We start from the raw sequence: 17,029 nt of genomic DNA, 5'->3' as shown, positions 1-17,029 counted from the left end.
ATAAGCACATGTCATTCTCATTTCAGAAAGGTATTGGTTAGCTTGCTGCTAGCAGCTCAGTTATGTTATGATGTTAGAGGCTATGCAAGGAATGCTTTAGTCCAGCGATATGCAGTTTTTATTGCGCCTTGCCTTCACCAGGAAGATCTTTAGCTTGAATCTGTGGCCTAGGTATTCACCTTGGTATTTCTTTTGGCACAAAGTGAAGGAGTATTTGAGAGAAAATGCACAATGTGTTTCTTATGTTGTTATGAACAACTTGTTACTCTTTCTCATTAAGCTTCAGCCACTGCAGAAATATATAAATAAGGGCTGACTTCCTGTAAGACGTGTCCAAAGCTGGGACGGAATAAAAGGAGACACTTGTAAATGATAGTGCTATCGTTTGAGAAAGGGTAAGTTGAGACTGACTTTCATGCGTATTCACAGACCAAGCATCATAAAGATACCAGCATGATCTTCATTGCGGGCTTAGAGCCGGTATTAGCTTTTGAGAGGTAAGAGGATTTTGAGGGCTCGTTGGTCTAGGGGTATGATTCTCGCTTTGGGTGCGAGAGGTCCCGGGTTCAAATCCCGGACGAGCCCTTTTCTTGGTACTCTTTTCAAGTTGTTTTGAAGTTTGCGTTTCAAAACCAACATCAATTTTTTCTTTGCAGTAGTGGATAATTCTTTGCTAGAGTCTCATGCTTCAGCCCTGCCCAGTCTGAGCTAATACCAAACATCTGGTCTTGCATGGCATGTACGAGCGTTCAGCTAGGGATGTCGGGCAGGTTGCATGAAAGAAATCTAAAGCCAGAGGCCCATGGAATAGCCAGTTCGGAGCAGTTTCATTACAGAAAAATCAACTGTAGGTATCTGTTTCTGTAGTGTAGTGGTTATCAAGTTCGCCTCACACGCGAAAGGTCCCCGGTTCGAAACCGGGCAGAAACAGTTGTTATATTGTGTTGGCTACAATGTTGATAGGTGCCGTTTTGCCATGGAATTGTCCAAGCCCTGAAGATTATTTCATGCAATCTCGTTCCAAGAAAGGGAATTCTCTCAAAACACTAAAGTAATCGGCGTGTGGATGTATCTGTTGGTTCTCAGACCTTGCTTTCAAAAGAGCCCTGCAATCGGTTCACTGCTCACCTAGAACAAGCATTAACATGGAGAATTGTTGGCACCAACAGGAATCTTATTTTAGTGGAGTGTTTCTGGCTTTGAGTGCAGAGGCCCTCGGCTCAATTCCAAGATGATCCTTCTCAAGGTGATGATACAAATGCATTGTCACCTTTACGTTTAATGTCAGAATCATTTATTTCCAGTTGGTGGTGTAAGAATGTTTGCAACAGTATGGCGATTTTTCCTAGCCATGCATGAATGAAAGCATATCACTCGCCTTTAGGTGTTTTTCTAATACATTGATATTTGCATCTTCCTTCCTAGCCTGCATGTTTGACTATCTTACAGGCTGCATGTAATAAGTATCACATCAGGGCCCTTTTTCTACTCAATTCACAACTGTTCTATCACGACATAGATAAGAAAGCTGCATCTGCTTTTGTTGTGTAGTGGTAATCAGGTTTACCTGACGTGTGAAAGCCCCATGCTTTGAAAGTACACAGTAACAAAGAAACCGATGACTTTTATAAAAAGGTGTCATGTGCGTCTCTTACTTTGCACAAAAAGTGCCAGAGATGACTTCATTTGCAGTCACTTGAAAAGTAGGGATTCTCCAATAAATGGTAAATGGTTGAAACAAATCTGAAGAAATGCATGACATACCTGTGTGTGTGTGTGTGTATGCATGTATGTATATATAGGGAGAGAGAGAGCGTCAATATAAACAGACTTTATTTCAATCAAGCTGTCTTTTCTATCCTTCAGGAGCAGAATGTTCTGATCATCAGCGCTCCAGAATGTAGTGTTTTCTTGGCAAGCATCACATATTGTGATGTGTTAGCTAAAAGTTCCATATCCTAGAGACTGATATATTCCTCTGTACTTGTACCTTGGGGATTCATCAAAACCGGGCATCATAAGCAGCTTTCTACTGCCACAGACTGGACAGCGAAACAATTTAAAATATCCCAGAAAAAGAAAATAAGCATGCTTAATCAGAGCTTTCTGGACAGGAAGGACATTTGAGCAAGTGAGGAATAAGCACTGCTTTTGTTAATTTGCATAGGCAGAATAGAGACTTCTGGGAAAAGGCCGAAATTACAGTCACAGAAAATGGCTGCATCTATAGAGAACGCTAAGAAGTGTTGGCAGCTTTTCCTCTGACCCTGGCCACTTTTACAAGCAATCCTATGATAGTCAGCAGGACCCACCCTAAAAAGGAAGGGGCATCCACTTGGACCCTTTCCACCTTTTCTAAATCTCGCCTGATCGAGCCTGATTGAGCACTGATTGAGCAGATAAGCACATGTCATTCTCATTTCAGAAAGGTATTGGTTAGCTTGCTGCTAGCAGCTCAGTTATGTTATGATGTTAGAGGCTATGCAAGGAATGCTTTAGTCCAGCGATATGCAGTTTTTATTGCGCCTTGCATTCAGCAGGAAGATCTTTAGCTTGAATCTGTGGCCTAGGTATTCACCTTGGTATTTCTTTTGGCACAAAGTGAAGGAGTATTTAAGAGAAAATGCACAATGTGTTTCTTATGTTGTTATGAACAACTTGTTACTCTTTCTCATTAAGCTTCAGCCACTGAAGAAATATATAAATAAGGGCTGACTTCCTGTAAGACGTGTCCAAAGCTGGGACGGAATAAAAGGAGACACTTGTAAATGATAGTGCTATCGTTTGAGAAAGGGTAAGTTGAGACTGACTTTCATGCGTATTCACAGACCAAGCATCATAAAGATACCAGCATGATCTTCATTGCGGGCTTAGAGCCGGTATTAGCTTTTGAGAGGTAAGAGGATTTTGAGGGCTCGTTGGTCTAGGGGTATGATTCTCGCTTTGGGTGCGAGAGGTCCCGGGTTCAAATCCCGGACGAGCCCTTTTCTTGGTACTCTTTTCAAGTTGTTTTGAAGTTTGCGTTTCAAAACCAACATCAATTTTTTCTTTGCAGTAGTGGATAATTCTTTGCTAGAGTCTCATGCTTCAGCCCTGCCCAGTCTGAGCTAATACCAAACATCTGGTCTTGCATGGCATGTACGAGCGTTCAGCTAGGGATGTCGGGCAGGTTGCATGAAAGAAATCTAAAGCCAGAGGCCCATGGAATAGCCAGTTCGGAGCAGTTTCATTACAGAAAAATCAACTGTAGGTATCTGTTTCTGTAGTGTAGTGGTTATCACGTTCGCCTCACACGCGAAAGGTCCCCGGTTCGAAACCGGGCAGAAACAGTTGTTATATTGTGTTGGCTACAATGTTGATAGGTGCCGTTTTGCCATGGAATTGTCCAAGCCCTGAAGATTATTTCATGCAATCTCGTTCCAAGAAAGGGAATTCTCTCAAAACACTAAAGTAATCGGCGTGTGGATGTATCTGTTGGTTCTCAGACCTTGCTTTCAAAAGAGCCCTGCAATCGGTTCACTGCTCACCTAGAACAAGCATTAACATGGAGAATTGTTGGCACCAACAGGAATCTTATTTTAGTGGAGTGTTTCTGGCTTTGAGTGCAGAGGCCCTCGGCTCAATTCCAAGATGATCCTTCTCAAGGTGATGATACAAATGCATTGTCACCTTTACGTTTAATGTCAGAATCATTTATTTCCAGTTGGTGGTGTAAGAATGTTTGCAACAGTATGGCGATTTTTCCTAGCCATGCATGAATGAAAGCATATCACTCGCCTTTAGGTGTTTTTCTAATACATTGATATTTGCATCTTCCTTCCTAGCCTGCATGTTTGACTATCTTACAGGCTGCATGTAATAAGTATCACATCAGGGCCCTTCTTCTACTCAATTCACAACTGTTCTATCACGACATAGATAAGAAAGCTGCATCTGCTTTTGTTGTGTAGTGGTAATCAGGTTTACCTGACGTGTGAAAGCCCCATGCTTTGAAAGTACACAGTAACAAAGAAACCGATGACTTTTATAAAAAGGTGTCATGTGCGTCTCTTACTTTGCACAAAAAGTGCCAGAGATGACTTCATTTGCAGTCACTTGAAAAGTAGGGATTCTCCAATAAATGGTAAATGGTTGAAACAAATCTGAAGAAATGCATGACATACCTGTGTGTGTGTGTGTACGCATGTATGTATATATAGGGAGAGAGAGAGCGTCAATATAAACAGACTTTATTTCAATCAAGCTGTCTTTTCTATCCTTCAGGAGCAGAATGTTCTGATCATCAGCGCTCCAGAATGTAGTGTTTTCTTGGCAAGCATCACATATTGTGATGTGTTAGCTAAAAGTTCCATATCCTACAGACTGATATATTCCTCTGTACTTGTACCTTGGGGATTCATCAAAACCTGGCATCATAAGCAGCTTTCTACTGCCACAGACTGGACAGCGAAACAATTTAAAATATCCCAGAAAAAGAAAATAAGCATGCTTAATCAGAGCTTTCTGGACAGGAAGGACCTTTGAGCAAGTGAGGAATAAGCACTGCTTTTGTTAATTTGCATAGGCAGAATAGAGACTTCTGGGAAAAGGCCGAAATTACAGTCACAGAAAATGGCTGCATCTATAGAGAACGCTAAGAAGTGTTGGCAGCTTTTCCTCTGACCCTGACCACTTTTACAAGCAATCCTATGATAGTCAGCAGGACCCACCCTAAAAAGGAAGGGGCATCCACTTGGACCCTTTCCACCTTTTCTAAATCTCGCCTGATTGAGCACTGATTGAGCAGATAAGCACATGTCATTCTCATTTCAGAAAGGTATTGGTTAGCTTGCTGCTAGCAGCTCAGTTATGTTATGATGTTAGAGGCTATGCAAGGAATGCTTTAGTCCAGCGATATGCAGTTTTTATTGCGCCTTGCCTTCACCAGGAAGATCTTTAGCTTGAATCTGTGGCCTAGGTATTCACCTTGGTATTTCTTTTGGCACAAAGTGAAGGAGTATTTGAGAGAAAATGCACAATGTGTTTCTTATGTTGTTATGAACAACTTGTTACTCTTTCTCATTAAGCTTCAGCCACTGCAGAAATATATAAATAAGGGCTGACTTCCTGTAAGACGTGTCCAAAGCTGGGACGGAATAAAAGGAGACACTTGTAAATGATAGTGCTATCGTTTGAGAAAGGGTAAGTTGAGACTGACTTTCATGCGTATTCACAGACCAAGCATCATAAAGATACCAGCATGATCTTCATTGCGGGCTTAGAGCCGGTATTAGCTTTTGAGAGGTAAGAGGATTTTGAGGGCTCGTTGGTCTAGGGGTATGATTCTCGCTTTGGGTGCGAGAGGTCCCGGGTTCAAATCCCGGACGAGCCCTTTTCTTGGTACTCTTTTCAAGTTGTTTTGAAGTTTGCGTTTCAAAACCAACATCAATTTTTTCTTTGCAGTAGTGGATAATTCTTTGCTAGAGTCTCATGCTTCAGCCCTGCCCAGTCTGAGCTAATACCAAACATCTGGTCTTGCATGGCATGTACGAGCGTTCAGCTAGGGATGTCGGGCAGGTTGCATGAAAGAAATCTAAAGCCAGAGGCCCATGGAATAGCCAGTTCGGAGCAGTTTCATTACAGAAAAATCAACTGTAGGTATCTGTTTCTGTAGTGTAGTGGTTATCAAGTTCGCCTCACACGCGAAAGGTCCCCGGTTCGAAACCGGGCAGAAACAGTTGTTATATTGTGTTGGCTACAATGTTGATAGGTGCCGTTTTGCCATGGAATTGTCCAAGCCCTGAAGATTATTTCATGCAATCTCGTTCCAAGAAAGGGAATTCTCTCAAAACACTAAAGTAATCGGCGTGTGGATGTATCTGTTGGTTCTCAGACCTTGCTTTCAAAAGAGCCCTGCAATCGGTTCACTGCTCACCTAGAACAAGCATTAACATGGAGAATTGTTGGCACCAACAGGAATCTTATTTTAGTGGAGTGTTTCTGGCTTTGAGTGCAGAGGCCCTCGGCTCAATTCCAAGATGATCCTTCTCAAGGTGATGATACAAATGCATTGTCACCTTTACGTTTAATGTCAGAATCATTTATTTCCAGTTGGTGGTGTAAGAATGTTTGCAACAGTATGGCGATTTTTCCTAGCCATGCATGAATGAAAGCATATCACTCGCCTTTAGGTGTTTTTCTAATACATTGATATTTGCATCTTCCTTCCTAGCCTGCATGTTTGACTATCTTACAGGCTGCATGTAATAAGTATCACATCAGGGCCCTTCTTCTACTCAATTCACAACTGTTCTATCACGACATAGATAAGAAAGCTGCATCTGCTTTTGTTGTGTAGTGGTAATCAGGTTTACCTGACGTGTGAAAGCCCCATGCTTTGAAAGTACACAGTAACAAAGAAACCGATGACTTTTATAATAAGGTGTCATGTGTGTCTCTTACTTTGCACAAAAAGTGCCAGAGATGACTTCATTTGCAGTCACTTGAAAAGTAGGGATTCTCCAATAAATGGTAAATGGTTGAAACAAATCTGAAGAAATGCATGACATACCTGTGTGTGTGTGTGTATGCATGTATGTATATATAGGGAGAGAGAGAGCGTCAATATAAACAGACTTTATTTCAATCAAGCTGTCTTTTCTATCCTTCAGGAGCAGAATGTTCTGATCATCAGCGCTCCAGAATGTAGTGTTTTCTTGGCAAGCATCACATATTGTGATGTGTTAGCTAAAAGTTCCATATCCTAGAGACTGATATATTCCTCTGTACTTGTACCTTGGGGATTCATCAAAACCGGGCATCATAAGCAGCTTTCTACTGCCACAGACTGGACAGCGAAACAATTTAAAATATCCCAGAAAAAGAAAATAAGCATGCTTAATCAGAGCTTTCTGGACAGGAAGGACATTTGAGCAAGTGAGGAATAAGCACTGCTTTTGTTAATTTGCATAGGCAGAATAGAGACTTCTGGGAAAAGGCCGAAATTACAGTCACAGAAAATGGCTGCATCTATAGAGAACGCTAAGAAGTGTTGGCAGCTTTTCCTCTGACCCTGGCCACTTTTACAAGCAATCCTATGATAGTCAGCAGGACCCACCCTAAAAAGGAAGGGGCATCCACTTGGACCCTTTCCACCTTTTCTAAATCTCGCCTGATCGAGCCTGATTGAGCACTGATTGAGCAGATAAGCACATATCATTCTCATTTCAGAAAGGTATTGGTTAGCTTGCTGCTAGCAGCTCAGTTATGTTATGATGTTAGAGGCTATGCAAGGAATGCTTTAGTCCAGCGATATGCAGTTTTTATTGCGCCTTGCATTCAGCAGGAAGATCTTTAGCTTGAATCTGTGGCCTAGGTATTCACCTTGGTATTTCTTTTGGCACAAAGTGAAGGAGTATTTAAGAGAAAATGCACAATGTGTTTCTTATGTTGTTATGAACAACTTGTTACTCTTTCTCATTAAGCTTCAGCCACTGAAGAAATATATAAATAAGGGCTGACTTCCTGTAAGACGTGTCCAAAGCTGGGACGGAATAAAAGGAGACACTTGTAAATGATAGTGCTATCGTTTGAGAAAGGGTAAGTTGAGACTGACTTTCATGCGTATTCACAGACCAAGCATCATAAAGATACCAGCATGATCTTCATTGCGGGCTTAGAGCCGGTATTAGCTTTTGAGAGGTAAGAGGATTTTGAGGGCTCGTTGGTCTAGGGGTATGATTCTCGCTTTGGGTGCGAGAGGTCCCGGGTTCAAATCCCGGACGAGCCCTTTTCTTGGTACTCTTTTCAAGTTGTTTTGAAGTTTGCGTTTCAAAACCAACATCAATTTTTTCTTTGCAGTAGTGGATAATTCTTTGCTAGAGTCTCATGCTTCAGCCCTGCCCAGTCTGAGCTAATACCAAACATCTGGTCTTGCATGGCATGTACGAGCGTTCAGCTAGGGATGTCGGGCAGGTTGCATGAAAGAAATCTAAAGCCAGAGGCCCATGGAATAGCCAGTTCGGAGCAGTTTCATTACAGAAAAATCAACTGTAGGTATCTGTTTCTGTAGTGTAGTGGTTATCAAGTTCGCCTCACACGCGAAAGGTCCCCGGTTCGAAACCGGGCAGAAACAGTTGTTATATTGTGTTGGCTACAATGTTGATAGGTGCCGTTTTGCCATGGAATTGTCCAAGCCCTGAAGATTATTTCATGCAATCTCGTTCCAAGAAAGGGAATTCTCTCAAAACACTAAAGTAATCGGCGTGTGGATGTATCTGTTGGTTCTCAGACCTTGCTTTCAAAAGAGCCCTGCAATCGGTTCACTGCTCACCTAGAACAAGCATTAACATGGAGAATTGTTGGCACCAACAGGAATCTTATTTTAGTGGAGTGTTTCTGGCTTTGAGTGCAGAGGCCCTCGGCTCAATTCCAAGATGATCCTTCTCAAGGTGATGATACAAATGCATTGTCACCTTTACGTTTAATGTCAGAATCATTTATTTCCAGTTGGTGGTGTAAGAATGTTTGCAACAGTATGGCGATTTTTCCTAGCCATGCATGAATGAAAGCATATCACTCGCCTTTAGGTGTTTTTCTAATACATTGATATTTGCATCTTCCTTCCTAGCCTGCATGTTTGACTATCTTACAGGCTGCATGTAATAAGTATCACATCAGGGCCCTTCTTCTACTCAATTCACAACTGTTCTATCACGACATAGATAAGAAAGCTGCATCTGCTTTTGTTGTGTAGTGGTAATCAGGTTTACCTGACGTGTGAAAGCCCCATGCTTTGAAAGTACACAGTAACAAAGAAACCGATGACTTTTATAAAAAGGTGTCATGTGCGTCTCTTACTTTGCACAAAAAGTGCCAGAGATGACTTCATTTGCAGTCACTTGAAAAGTAGGGATTCTCCAATAAATGGTAAATGGTTGAAACAAATCTGAAGAAATGCATGACATACCTGTGTGTGTGTGTGTACGCATGTATGTATATATAGGGAGAGAGAGAGCGTCAATATAAACAGACTTTATTTCAATCAAGCTGTCTTTTCTATCCTTCAGGAGCAGAATGTTCTGATCATCAGCGCTCCAGAATGTAGTGTTTTCTTGGCAAGCATCACATATTGTGATGTGTTAGCTAAAAGTTCCATATCCTAGAGACTGATATATTCCTCTGTACTTGTACCTTGGGGATTCATCAAAACCTGGCATCATAAGCAGCTTTCTACTGCCACAGACTGGACAGCGAAACAATTTAAAATATCCCAGAAAAAGAAAATAAGCATGCTTAATCAGAGCTTTCTGGACAGGAAGGACCTTTGAGCAAGTGAGGAATAAGCACTGCTTTTGTTAATTTGCATAGGCAGAATAGAGACTTCTGGGAAAAGGCCGAAATTACAGTCACAGAAAATGGCTGCATCTATAGAGAACGCTAAGAAGTGTTGGCAGCTTTTCCTCTGACCCTGGCCACTTTTACAAGCAATCCTATGATAGTCAGCAGGACCCACCCTAAAAAGGAAGGGGCATCCACTTGGACCCTTTCCACCTTTTCTAAATCTCGCCTGATCGAGCACTGATTGAGCAGATAAGCACATGTCATTCTCATTTCAGAAAGGTATTGGTTAGCTTGCTGCTAGCAGCTCAGTTATGTTATGATGTTAGAGGCTATGCAAGGAATGCTTTAGTCCAGCGATATGCAGTTTTTATTGCGCCTTGCATTCAGCAGGAAGATCTTTAGCTTGAATCTGTGGCCTAGGTATTCACCTTGGTATTTCTTTTGGCACAAAGTGAAGGAGTATTTAAGAGAAAATGCACAATGTGTTTCTTATGTTGTTATGAACAACTTGTTACTCTTTCTCATTAAGCTTCAGCCACTGAAGAAATATATAAATAAGGGCTGACTTCCTGTAAGACGTGTCCAAAGCTGGGACGGAATAAAAGGAGACACTTGTAAATGATAGTGCTATCGTTTGAGAAAGGGTAAGTTGAGACTGACTTTCATGCGTATTCACAGACCAAGCATCATAAAGATACCAGCATGATCTTCATTGCGGGCTTAGAGCCGGTATTAGCTTTTGAGAGGTAAGAGGATTTTGAGGGCTCGTTGGTCTAGGGGTATGATTCTCGCTTTGGGTGCGAGAGGTCCCGGGTTCAAATCCCGGACGAGCCCTTTTCTTGGTACTCTTTTCAAGTTGTTTTGAAGTTTGCGTTTCAAAACCAACATCAATTTTTTCTTTGCAGTAGTGGATAATTCTTTGCTAGAGTCTCATGCTTCAGCCCTGCCCAGTCTGAGCTAATACCAAACATCTGGTCTTGCATGGCATGTACGAGCGTTCAGCTAGGGATGTCGGGCAGGTTGCATGAAAGAAATCTAAAGCCAGAGGCCCATGGAATAGCCAGTTCGGAGCAGTTTCATTACAGAAAAATCAACTGTAGGTATCTGTTTCTGTAGTGTAGTGGTTATCACGTTCGCCTCACACGCGAAAGGTCCCCGGTTCGAAACCGGGCAGAAACAGTTGTTATATTGTGTTGGCTACAATGTTGATAGGTGCCGTTTTGCCATGGAATTGTCCAAGCCCTGAAGATTATTTCATGCAATCTCGTTCCAAGAAAGGGAATTCTCTCAAAACACTAAAGTAATCGGCGTGTGGATGTATCTGTTGGTTCTCAGACCTTGCTTTCAAAAGAGCCCTGCAATCGGTTCACTGCTCACCTAGAACAAGCATTAACATGGAGAATTGTTGGCACCAACAGGAATCTTATTTTAGTGGAGTGTTTCTGGCTTTGAGTGCAGAGGCCCTCGGCTCAATTCCAAGATGATCCTTCTCAAGGTGATGATACAAATGCATTGTCACCTTTACGTTTAATGTCAGAATCATTTATTTCCAGTTGGTGGTGTAAGAATGTTTGCAACAGTATGGCGATTTTTCCTAGCCATGCATGAATGAAAGCATATCACTCGCCTTTAGGTGTTTTTCTAATACATTGATATTTGCATCTTCCTTCCTAGCCTGCATGTTTGACTATCTTACAGGCTGCATGTAATAAGTATCACATCAGGGCCCTTCTTCTACTCAATTCACAACTGTTCTATCACGACATAGATAAGAAAGCTGCATCTGCTTTTGTTGTGTAGTGGTAATCAGGTTTACCTGACGTGTGAAAGCCCCATGCTTTGAAAGTACACAGTAACAAAGAAACCGATGACTTTTATAAAAAGGTGTCATGTGCGTCTCTTACTTTGCACAAAAAGTGCCAGAGATGACTTCATTTGCAGTCACTTGAAAAGTAGGGATTCTCCAATAAATGGTAAATGGTTGAAACAAATCTGAAGAAATGCATGACATACCTGTGTGTGTGTGTGTACGCATGTATGTATATATAGGGAGAGAGAGAGCGTCAATATAAACAGACTTTATTTCAATCAAGCTGTCTTTTCTATCCTTCAGGAGCAGAATGTTCTGATCATCAGCGCTCCAGAATGTAGTGTTTTCTTGGCAAGCATCACATATTGTGATGTGTTAGCTAAAAGTTCCATATCCTAGAGACTGATATATTCCTCTGTACTTGTACCTTGGGGATTCATCAAAACCTGGCATCATAAGCAGCTTTCTACTGCCACAGACTGGACAGCGAAACAATTTAAAATATCCCAGAAAAAGAAAATAAGCATGCTTAATCAGAGCTTTCTGGACAGGAAGGACCTTTGAGCAAGTGAGGAATAAGCACTGCTTTTGTTAATTTGCATAGGCAGAATAGAGACTTCTGGGAAAAGGCCGAAATTACAGTCACAGAAAATGGCTGCATCTATAGAGAACGCTAAGAAGTGTTGGCAGCTTTTCCTCTGACCCTGACCACTTTTACAAGCAATCCTATGATAGTCAGCAGGACCCACCCTAAAAAGGAAGGGGCATCCACTTGGACCCTTTCCACCTTTTCTAAATCTCGCCTGATTGAGCACTGATTGAGCAGATAAGCACATGTCATTCTCATTTCAGAAAGGTATTGGTTAGCTTGCTGCTAGCAGCTCAGTTATGTTATGATGTTAGAGGCTATGCAAGGAATGCTTTAGTCCAGCGATATGCAGTTTTTATTGCGCCTTGCCTTCACCAGGAAGATCTTTAGCTTGAATCTGTGGCCTAGGTATTCACCTTGGTATTTCTTTTGGCACAAAGTGAAGGAGTATTTGAGAGAAAATGCACAATGTGTTTCTTATGTTGTTATGAACAACTTGTTACTCTTTCTCATTAAGCTTCAGCCACTGCAGAAATATATAAATAAGGGCTGACTTCCTGTAAGACGTGTCCAAAGCTGGGACGGAATAAAAGGAGACACTTGTAAATGATAGTGCTATCGTTTGAGAAAGGGTAAGTTGAGACTGACTTTCATGCGTATTCACAGACCAAGCATCATAAAGATACCAGCATGATCTTCATTGCGGGCTTAGAGCCGGTATTAGCTTTTGAGAGGTAAGAGGATTTTGAGGGCTCGTTGGTCTAGGGGTATGATTCTCGCTTTGGGTGCGAGAGGTCCCGGGTTCAAATCCCGGACGAGCCCTTTTCTTGGTACTCTTTTCAAGTTGTTTTGAAGTTTGCGTTTCAAAACCAACATCAATTTTTTCTTTGCAGTAGTGGATAATTCTTTGCTAGAGTCTCATGCTTCAGCCCTGCCCAGTCTGAGCTAATACCAAACATCTGGTCTTGCATGGCATGTACGAGCGTTCAGCTAGGGATGTCGGGCAGGTTGCATGAAAGAAATCTAAAGCCAGAGGCCCATGGAATAGCCAGTTCGGAGCAGTTTCATTACAGAAAAATCAACTGTAGGTATCTGTTTCTGTAGTGTAGTGGTTATCAAGTTCGCCTCACACGCGAAAGGTCCCCGGTTCGAAACCGGGCAGAAACAGTTGTTATATTGTGTTGGCTACAATGTTGATAGGTGCCGTTTTGCCATGGAATTGTCCAAGCCCTGAAGATTATTTCATGCAATCTCGTTCCAAGAAAGGGAATTCTCTCAAAACACTAAAGTAATCGGCGTGTGGATGTATCTGTTGGTTCTCAGACCTTGCTTTCAAAAGAGCCCTGCAATCGGTTCACTGCTCACCTAGAACAAGCATTAACATGGAGAATTGTTGGCACCAACAGGAATCTTATTTTAGTGGAGTGTTTCTGGCTTTGAGTGCAGAGGCCCTCGGCTCATTTCCAAGATGATCCTTCTCAAGGTGATGATACAAATGCATTGTCACCTTTACGTTTAATGTCAGAATCATTTATTTCCAGTTGGTGGTGTAAGAATGTTTGCAACAGTATGGCGATTTTTCCTAGCCATGCATGAATGAAAGCATATCACTCGCCTTTAGGTGTTTTTCTAATACATTGATATTTGCATCTTCCTTCCTAGCCTGCATGTTTGACTATCTTACAGGCTGCATGTAATAAGTATCACATCAGGGCCCTTTTTCTACTCAATTCACAACTGTTCTATCACGACATAGATAAGAAAGCTGCATCTGCTTTTGTTGTGTAGTGGTAATCAGGTTTACCTGACGTGTGAAAGCCCCATGCTTTGAAAGTACACAGTAACAAAGAAACCGATGACTTTTATAAAAAGGTGTCATGTGCGTCTCTTACTTTGCACAAAAAGTGCCAGAGATGACTTCATTTGCAGTCACTTGAAAAGTAGGGATTCTCCAATAAATGGTAAATGGTTGAAACAAATCTGAAGAAATGCATGACATACCTGTGTGTGTGTGTGTGTATGCATGTATGTATATATAGGGAGAGAGAGAGCGTCAATATAAACAGACTTTATTTCAATCAAGCTGTCTTTTCTATCCTTCAGGAGCAGAATGTTCTGATCATCAGCGCTCCAGAATGTAGTGTTTTCTTGGCAAGCATCACATATTGTGATGCGTTAGCTAAAAGTTCCATATCCTAGAGACTGATATATTCCTCTGTACTTGTACCTTGGGGATTCATCAAAACCGGGCATCATAAGCAGCTTTCTACTGCCACAGACTGGACAGCGAAACAATTTAAAATATCCCAGAAAAAGAAAATAAGCATGCTTAATCAGAGCTTTCTGGACAGGAAGGACATTTGAGCAAGTGAGGAATAAGCACTGCTTTTGTTAATTTGCATAGGCAGAATAGAGACTTCTGGGAAAAGGCCGAAATTACAGTCACAGAAAATGGCTGCATCTATAGAGAACGCTAAGAAGTGTTGGCAGCTTTTCCTCTGACCCTGGCCACTTTTACAAGCAATCCTATGATAGTCAGCAGGACCCACCCTAAAAAGGAAGGGGCATCCACTTGGACCCTTTCCACCTTTTCTAAATCTCGCCTGATCGAGCCTGATTGAGCACTGATTGAGCAGATAAGCACATGTCATTCTCATTTCAGAAAGGTATTGGTTAGCTTGCTGCTAGCAGCTCAGTTATGTTATGATGTTAGAGGCTATGCAAGGAATGCTTTAGTCCAGCGATATGCAGTTTTTATTGCGCCTTGCATTCAGCAGGAAGATCTTTAGCTTGAATCTGTGGCCTAGGTATTCACCTTGGTATTTCTTTTGGCACAAAGTGAAGGAGTATTTAAGAGAAAATGCACAATGTGTTTCTTATGTTGTTATGAACAACTTGTTACTCTTTCTCATTAAGCTTCAGCCACTGAAGAAATATATAAATAAGGGCTGACTTCCTGTAAGACGTGTCCAAAGCTGGGACGGAATAAAAGGAGACACTTGTAAATGATAGTGCTATCGTTTGAGAAAGGGTAAGTTGAGACTGACTTTCATGCATATTCACAGACCAAGCATCATAAAGATACCAGCATGATCTTCATTGCGGGCTTAGAGCCGGTATTAGCTTTTGAGAGGTAAGAGGATTTTGAGGGCTCGTTGGTCTAGGGGTATGATTCTCGCTTTGGGTGCGAGAGGTCCCGGGTTCAAATCCCGGACGAGCCCTTTTCTTGGTACTCTTTTCAAGTTGTTTTGAAGTTTGCGTTTCAAAACCAACATCAATTTTTTCTTTGCAGTAGTGGATAATTCTTTGCTAGAGTCTCATGCTTCAGCCCTGCCCAGTCTGAGCTAATACCAAACATCTGGTCTTGCATGGCATGTACGAGCGTTCAGCTAGGGATGTCGGGCAGGTTGCATGAAAGAAATCTAAAGCCAGAGGCCCATGGAATAGCCAGTTCGGAGCAGTTTCATTACAGAAAAATCAACTGTAGGTATCTGTTTCTGTAGTGTAGTGGTTATCACGTTCGCCTCACACGCGAAAGGTCCCCGGTTCGAAACCGGGCAGAAACAGTTGTTATATTGTGTTGGCTACAATGTTGATAGGTGCCGTTTTGCCATGGAATTGTCCAAGCCCTGAAGATTATTTCATGCAATCTCGTTCCAAGAAAGGGAATTCTCTCAAAACACTAAAGTAATCGGCGTGTGGATGTATCTGTTGGTTCTCAGACCTTGCTTTCAAAAGAGCCCTGCAATCGGTTCACTGCTCACCTAGAACAAGCATTAACATGGAGAATTGTTGGCACCAACAGGAATCTTATTTTAGTGGAGTGTTTCTGGCTTTGAGTGCAGAGGCCCTCGGCTCAATTCCAAGATGATCCTTCTCAAGGTGATGATACAAATGCATTGTCACCTTTACGTTTAATGTCAGAATCATTTATTTCCAGTTGGTGGTGTAAGAATGTTTGCAACAGTATGGCGATTTTTCCTAGCCATGCATGAATGAAAGCATATCACTCGCCTTTAGGTGTTTTTCTAATACATTGATATTTGCATCTTCCTTCCTAGCCTGCATGTTTGACTATCTTACAGGCTGCATGTAATAAGTATCACATCAGGGCCCTTCTTCTACTCAATTCACAACTGTTCTATCACGACATAGATAAGAAAGCTGCATCTGCTTTTGTTGTGTAGTGGTAATCAGGTTTACCTGACGTGTGAAAGCCCCATGCTTTGAAAGTACACAGTAACAAAGAAACCGATGACTTTTATAAAAAGGTGTCATGTGCGTCTCTTACTTTGCACAAAAAGTGCCAGAGATGACTTCATTTGCAGTCACTTGAAAAGTAGGGATTCTCCAATAAATGGTAAATGGTTGAAACAAATCTGAAGAAATGCATGACATACCTGTGTGTGTGTGTGTACGCATGTATGTATATATAGGGAGAGAGAGAGCGTCAATATAAACAGACTTTATTTCAATCAAGCTGTCTTTTCTATCCTTCAGGAGCAGAATGTTCTGATCATCAGCGCTCCAGAATGTAGTGTTTTCTTGGCAAGCATCACATATTGTGATGTGTTAGCTAAAAGTTCCATATCCTACAGACTGATATATTCCTCTGTACTTGTACCTTGGGGATTCATCAAAACCTGGCATCATAAGCAGCTTTCTACTGCCACAGACTGGACAGCGAAACAATTTAAAATATCCCAGAAAAAGAAAATAAGCATGCTTAATCAGAGCTTTCTGGACAGGAAGGACCTTTGAGCAAGTGAGGAATAAGCACTGCTTTTGTTAATTTGCATAGGCAGAATAGAGACTTCTGGGAAAAGGCCGAAATTACAGTCACAGAAAATGGCTGCATCTATAGAGAACGCTAAGAAGTGTTGGCAGCTTTTCCTCTGACCCTGACCACTTTTACAAGCAATCCTATGATAGTCAGCAGGACCCACCCTAAAAAGGAAGGGGCATCCACTTGGACCCTTTCCACCTTTTCTAAATCTCGCCTGATTGAGCACTGATTGAGCAGATAAGCACATGTCATTCTCATTTCAGAAAGGTATTGGTTAGCTTGCTGCTAGCAGCTCAGTTATGTTATGATGTTAGAGGCTATGCAAGGAATGCTTTAGTCCAGCGATATGCAGTTTTTATTGCGCCTTGCCTTCACCAGGAAGATCTTTAGCTTGAATCTGTGGCCTAGGTATTCACCTTGGTATTTCTTTTGGCACAAAGTGAAGGAGTATTTGAGAGAAAATGCACAATGTGTTTCTTATGTTGTTATGAACAACTTGTTACTCTTTCTCATTAAGCTTCAG

The 17,029-nt window shown here is 41.7% G+C and overlaps 10 non-coding genes across 10 annotated transcripts; all 10 read left to right on the top strand.

Annotated features, from left to right (window-relative positions):
• The first annotated feature begins 513 nt into the window (after positions 1–513).
• TRNAP-UGG (transfer RNA proline (anticodon UGG)) lies at positions 514–585 on the top strand. Its single transcript has one exon. It is a non-coding gene; the product is annotated as a tRNA-Pro (tRNA).
• Positions 586–2,912: 2,327 nt separating this feature from the next.
• Positions 2,913–2,984, top strand: TRNAP-UGG (transfer RNA proline (anticodon UGG)). The gene has a single exon. It is a non-coding gene; the product is annotated as a tRNA-Pro (tRNA).
• A 272-nt stretch (positions 2,985–3,256) lies between these two features.
• TRNAV-CAC (transfer RNA valine (anticodon CAC)) lies at positions 3,257–3,329 on the top strand. Its single transcript has one exon. It is a non-coding gene; the product is annotated as a tRNA-Val (tRNA).
• Positions 3,330–5,299: 1,970 nt separating this feature from the next.
• Positions 5,300–5,371, top strand: TRNAP-UGG (transfer RNA proline (anticodon UGG)). The gene has a single exon. It is a non-coding gene; the product is annotated as a tRNA-Pro (tRNA).
• A 2,325-nt stretch (positions 5,372–7,696) lies between these two features.
• Positions 7,697–7,768, top strand: TRNAP-UGG (transfer RNA proline (anticodon UGG)). The gene has a single exon. It is a non-coding gene; the product is annotated as a tRNA-Pro (tRNA).
• A 2,315-nt stretch (positions 7,769–10,083) lies between these two features.
• On the top strand, positions 10,084–10,155 carry TRNAP-UGG (transfer RNA proline (anticodon UGG)). The gene has a single exon. It is a non-coding gene; the product is annotated as a tRNA-Pro (tRNA).
• A 272-nt stretch (positions 10,156–10,427) lies between these two features.
• On the top strand, positions 10,428–10,500 carry TRNAV-CAC (transfer RNA valine (anticodon CAC)). Its single transcript has one exon. It is a non-coding gene; the product is annotated as a tRNA-Val (tRNA).
• A 1,970-nt stretch (positions 10,501–12,470) lies between these two features.
• TRNAP-UGG (transfer RNA proline (anticodon UGG)) lies at positions 12,471–12,542 on the top strand. The gene has a single exon. It is a non-coding gene; the product is annotated as a tRNA-Pro (tRNA).
• A 2,327-nt stretch (positions 12,543–14,869) lies between these two features.
• On the top strand, positions 14,870–14,941 carry TRNAP-UGG (transfer RNA proline (anticodon UGG)). Its single transcript has one exon. It is a non-coding gene; the product is annotated as a tRNA-Pro (tRNA).
• A 272-nt stretch (positions 14,942–15,213) lies between these two features.
• On the top strand, positions 15,214–15,286 carry TRNAV-CAC (transfer RNA valine (anticodon CAC)). Its single transcript has one exon. It is a non-coding gene; the product is annotated as a tRNA-Val (tRNA).
• The last annotated feature ends 1,743 nt before the right edge of the window (positions 15,287–17,029 follow it).

This window comes from Triturus cristatus, chromosome 8 (genome assembly GCF_964204655.1).
Source record: "Triturus cristatus chromosome 8, aTriCri1.1, whole genome shotgun sequence".
Taxonomy (NCBI): Eukaryota; Metazoa; Chordata; class Amphibia; order Caudata; family Salamandridae; genus Triturus; species Triturus cristatus.
Note: the sequence above shows the minus strand (reverse complement) of the source record. Positions and strands in the feature narration are given on the sequence as shown.